This window comes from Ornithodoros turicata, chromosome 2 (assembly GCF_037126465.1).
Source record: "Ornithodoros turicata isolate Travis chromosome 2, ASM3712646v1, whole genome shotgun sequence".
NCBI classification, from domain to species: Eukaryota; Metazoa; Arthropoda; class Arachnida; order Ixodida; family Argasidae; genus Ornithodoros; species Ornithodoros turicata.
The window spans coordinates 31036828-31042827 of NC_088202.1; positions in this window are offsets into that span (position 1 = coordinate 31036828).

A 6000-nucleotide genomic window follows, 5' to 3' on the forward strand; every position below is an offset into this window, starting at 1 on the left:
TTACTGCAATTCCAGTTACAGTTACAGTGCACAGAGGGCACTCCAAGGGTTCAAGAATATGGTGGGATTGAGCACTGATATGCGCACGATGGTAAGTTTTTTTTCTCTTGGTCTTAATTTTTTTATTCGTTTTTCAGTACATCGCGCTTCCCATCTGCACTGCTCGTATAGTGTATGAAAGGAAAGAACCTGTTACCACCCTGTCAATATGAACCTAAATGCCAGCTCTCCACACAGCAACTGAAAATATAGCACGAACGAGGGAAATAAAATCTACTGACATAATGTAATTAGCTTTTGTTTGACACGTTTAATATTCGTATTAGGTTCACAAAGTTTGCATGTACACAGGAGGAGATAAAACTGTGGTAATACACACATTGGCATTAACCTCTATCCTCCATTTAGAAATAAAGCGTAAATCCATGCTCAGGGCAAAAGGCATCATTTTTTTTTTCCAAGCATAGGTGAAAAACGTGGTACAAAAGAAACCCATCTATGGTGAAGCTGGATAGACTATTCCTTTGAAGGGCGGTGGTTTCATGCTGATACCACCCGCGTTTCGCCTTCTGTACCTCAAGCGCGCAGTGGTATTGCATTGAAACCACGTCAGCCGACGGCTCAGGGAGCGCCATCTCCGGGATGCCATCTCGTTTCGCGCCAAGGCGCGCGCGGGAAAATCAAAGTGAAGAAAAAGAAGTGTGTGTTTTGTCAACATCTTTGTCCTTTGTTGATCGGATTTTCTAGACTATCATACGATGTCTCATACGAGATGTTTTGACATGAAATGTACAATGTCGGGCTTTGCATGACGCGGGGACGCAACTGTTTCCTAGACCATCATACAAGGTGATGTTTTGACACCAAATGTGCGCTGGTTTCATACGTGTAGTACCACCCTATATCTTGAAAGGTAAACGAAATATTCGTGAAAAAAATATCTGGCGGATATCAGGAAGGTGTCATGAGGCACAGGACAAAGTATTATGACAAAAAAAATTATTCTAAATGTAGTGCCCTTCAAAGGGGTATTCAAAACGTGCATTACACAAGTACTAGTGCTTGTCCTCGTCGTGTGATAACCTTGGTTTGTACTCCAGGATGATTTGCGATAAAAATTATTTACACATTCCACTGTACTTGCAATATCTGACTACAAGTGTCTACACTGCTTACGAGACATGCTTCTTGAACTGAAACAAAGGGTTAAAACTTTCGAAACTGTCAATGCATGCACATATGACTAACGGTATGATCAGTATAACCGCTCAATAATTTGTGACTTCACACTGCAATATTTCTTCACCACATATGGTTATGGAAAGCAGGAACCATCGAGATTGTTTTGATTGTTTACACAGTTACGTCTCTCAATAGCAAAGCAGCTTTCATGAACATGCAAAACAACAATGGCAATGCAAGATATGCCTGGTTTGTATTGTACACTGGCCAACCTAACCCTTATGTTACTCGTAGTATCCACTATATGAAATTGAATGGTACAGCGTGCTGATCCTGCGCACAGCACATCCTGGTATCTGCCATCGTTTTCTTATGCCAAGGTATTCATGAATCCAGCTTGTGAAGGAGCAATACCCAGTGAATCGGAGACGCCTGTGTGAAACAAGAATACAGAATCAAAGTATTGATTTGTTTGACTAAGAGCAGAAAACTTTAGTAAAGCGCGTCACCCATGTGCTCGAAATGAAATTGGAATGGAATAACGCCATTTACAACGTATGAGAAGGTTTTTGACACGGTCCCTATTGTCAAGTGGCTCGAGAATACGCATGCGGTGGTCACCACGACAAAAGATGGGTGCGTAAACCACCGAGCTCCCTCCGCAGAAAAACGTCATTGAAGAGCGGGTGATCGGCGATACAACTACCCCTGCACTCTCACAGACAGCCGACACCCGGTGTTTGTGAGGTTCCACTGGAGTACAGCGAGTGCAGAGGCATCTGTCATTCCCAAGTCTTACTTTCCAATCCAATCTTCTATGGTTTTCCTATTTTATAGAGGCCCAGGTCTGCGATACCTTGTGTGGTGCGGACTTGGGTCTCCCTTCTCCTACTCTTCCTCTTCTTCTTCCGAGTTTAATGTCATTTCCAAGTGGACAAATGTCAAAATGCCTGACAGTGCACATCATCATGAGCGATCGGATATGATAGGCTTACCTTAAAGTGTCGTCGCCATCGGACGGTTCGTTTTCACTGCCTGCACCTTCACCTGCGGCAGGGTCAAATGGCAGATGGTCTGTGGAGTAGGGGTCGTCATCTAGCACAATTTCTTCAACGCTGTAATCCCCAGAATCGCTTGGAAGCGACGCAACGTTGCTTTCGTATTACGACGATTCCGACATGACGCTCGCTGTCTGCTCCCCGCCTCGTATTTCAGATGCCCGCCGACCTCACCGATCAGCTGTGCGGGAAGACGCGCTCTCATTGGCCCTGTTACGCGTGACGTTTTCGAGACTTTGTTGAGAGCTGGTGGAGAGGGACTTCATAATCCGTCGTCTGCTCTTTCAATGTATTTCATTAGATTGCTCAGCATATACGCAACCTATTCACTTGGGGTTTTCGCTACCCTTGTTAGAGATCACCGATAAATATACACCGTTTTCCCGTGGACGTCGCCATATTTGAACCGCAGCGCTGTCTAGCTGGGGAAGCACGTTGAAGGCTGTTTACCGCACATGCCAGAGAGAAGGAAAATACACGGGACGTACGCTTCCTCCGTGTTATCGCTTTCCTCCTTGCTGGAATGTGCTGGGTGCGAAAGCGCTGGGCGCGAGGCTGGCTGGAAAACGGTGTATTGCGGTACTGAAGGTTCGGAATCGACCGCGATGGATGCGATAGTCCCTTTAACTTGCGGAAACAAAACAAAAACAAGTGTATCGGGTGACGCTATCGGAACTGCCCTTATCTTGGATTGCATTTTCTGTTTTCTTTTAGTCCGGGTTGTGATAGTATCAATGTAAAACTGTTGAAGCTAACTTTACCGTATATAGCTGATATCCTTGCAGATCTCTTTAACTAGTCTCTAAACTTAGCTCATGTACCACGTGACTGGCTCCACGCCAATGTCGTCCCAATCCATAAGAGCGGGCCTCCAAACAAGGTAGAAAATTATAGGCCCATTTCATTGACTTCAGTTGTATGTAAACTTCTCGAACATATAATATGATCTAGTGTCCTGAATTATTTGGAAGTCAACAATGTCTTGTGCAGTTGCCAGCATGGATTTCGTAAAAACCTTTCATGTATTTCTCAACTTTTCGAATTTTCCACAGATCTTCATAATTGCTTTCACGAACAATCGCAAACTGATGCTGTGTTTATTGACCTCCGAAAGGCGTTTGACAAAGTTTTCTTCTATTCAAACTAAGAAATCTCCAAATTAATAACAAAGTTGTTAACTGGGTGGGAGCACTCCTGACTGAACGTACTCAATGCGTCATTTTCGACAACGTTGCTTCTTCCCCCGTTCCAGTCCAATCAGGCGTCCCACAAGGTTCAGTCCTTGGTCCAATTTTGTTTCTAATCTATACAGGGTGTCCCAGAAAACGTGTCATTGAATTACAATAAAAAAAACTACGCCATCTAGAATCATGCGGTCAACAGCATTTGTTCTGGTTAGGTTTTTGCCACCTCCTAATGTGAATGTCATGTACTCCAAGTTTAAGCATGTAAATATTTGCGAACTGAACTCGGAAATTTGCCAAGTAAAGGTCACTTTTTTACCCCACCAATATGAAGAGCGTGCCGAATTCACTCAAATTCATGATAATTCACAGTGATATTCGCGAGCTATCCCATCGGAAAAAATAGCCGAATATCATGCTTTTCGGAGCACCGGACCATAGCGCGCGATGACTTTTTGAGCGCAATCGCTCTCAGTGCAACGAAAGGAGGTTCCGAAGCCAGCCCACAGAGTGATAGTAGAAAAAGTAACAGTTCTTAAAATTGGGAGAGGGAAAGCATTATCCCAGCGAAAGTCGGACGAGCCATGCCTGTTTTATCTCTTTCTGCGACGTCGGGGACGGCTGGGTTTCCAACCTCCTTTCGTCGAACTGACAATACTGCGCTGAAAAATTCATCGTGCGCTATTCTGTGCGACCTCCGTAGAGCATGATGTTCGGCTATTTTTTCCGATGGGATAGCTCCTGAATATGCCTGTCAATTGTCATTAATTTAATAAATTAGACACGCTCTTCACATTGGTGGGGTAAGAAAGTGACCTTTACTAGGCAAATTTCCGACTTAAGCTCGCAAAAATTTACATAATTAAACTTTTTGACACGTTTTGTGGGACTCCCTGTATAAGTGATTTGCCTACTTGTGTTTCTTCGAAGATTAGACTATACGCCGATGATTGTGTGCTATATAGAAATATAAATTGTACTGAGGACGGCTTATTGCTTCAAACAGACCTTGATAACATCAATAGCGTCTACCGCGTAACGTTGTTAATATCCGGGACTCATCTACCTTCAAGGACACACTCGAAGACTTACTTCACCACTCTAATCACTAACATCACGCAGTGAAAGTGTCCTTTGTACTTGTAACTACATTTACATGTATTGCTAATTGTTTTTGTGTTACATTTTGTATCTACAGAGCTTTATCCTTTGTTATATGCCATTTGTTTGCCTCTCCTCTCTGCAATGCCTCACGGCCCTGAGGGTACTATAAATAAATAAATGAATAGATAGATGGTGTTTGGACTGGAAAATGGAAATTAATGTCTCAAATACCAAACACGTTTCATTTACTACAACAAAAAATGCAGTTGCAAACAGCTACAGTATAGGTGGTAATCCCATGGACAAAGTTTCCTCCTTGAAATACTTGGGGGTTACCTTTTCCAGTGATCTCTCTTGGAACGACCATATGAATTCTGTCACAGCACAGGCAAACTTTAAGCTGGGCTTTCTCAAACGACATCTTTATTTAGCATCTCCTCAGGTCAAACTCGTAGCTTATAAGGCGCTAGTTCGCCCCTCTCAGGAATGCGCATCGTTGATCTGGAACCCATATCAAAACTACCTCATCGATCAAGTTGAAATTATTCAAAACAGAGCCGCAAGATTCGCTGTTCGTGATTATTCCAGGTCAACGAGTGTGACTACATTAAATAACAGACTAGAACTACCACAATTACACCTACGAAGGAAGATAGACAGGCTCTGTTTTCTCTTCAAATTTCTACAGGCAAATAATAGCCCGGGGTATCAGTCCTTTGTAAGCATAAATACACCGTTTTATCAGACACGACATGTTGCACAACTCCATCCTCCCAGGGCGACCACTAACCGTTATCGTTTTTCCCCTTTGTTGTCTGCTGTTTCAGACAATGCTCTACCCCAAGAAATTAAACTCCTGACATAGTCTCTTTTCGTAAACAATGTGAGTTGCGCATTCAGTACCGAGGCCGTGAATACATATGTATATATGTATATACGTTTTGTGTGTTTGTGTGTGTGTGTGCGTTGTTCTTGTGGCACGCGAGTGTGTGCGACTGCTACTTTCTTTCTTTTCTTTTTTTTATATACTGTATTCCCCCCTTATGTAATACCCCAGTAAGGGTGCTTAAAGGGACCGAAAAGTGAATATAAACCTATCGAAACTTTATGTTCAGCGAAAAGCTTGAACTTTTAAAAGTTCAAATATCAAAGAACTCCGCTGAAATCGCTGTAGTTTTTCTGTAATCGAATTTTCCATAATTGCATGTGCAGGGACCTAGTAGGAAACCGAGCAGTCTGTCAACAATTGCATGACCCCGCGCCATCTGTCGAGGAGCATGTACCATCTGTCGAGCATGTAACACGCGCACTTCCGGGCGCTAATCCGGCGAAAACGAAAATGGCAGTGGGCATTTGTGACCACTTTCTACGTCGAGAATGTCGAGCCTCTTGAACATGAGTGCGCTGGAATTCCGCATTCGAGAACTGTCGCTCACACAGAACTGTTGTTCATGCGTTAGGGTGGTGGAAAG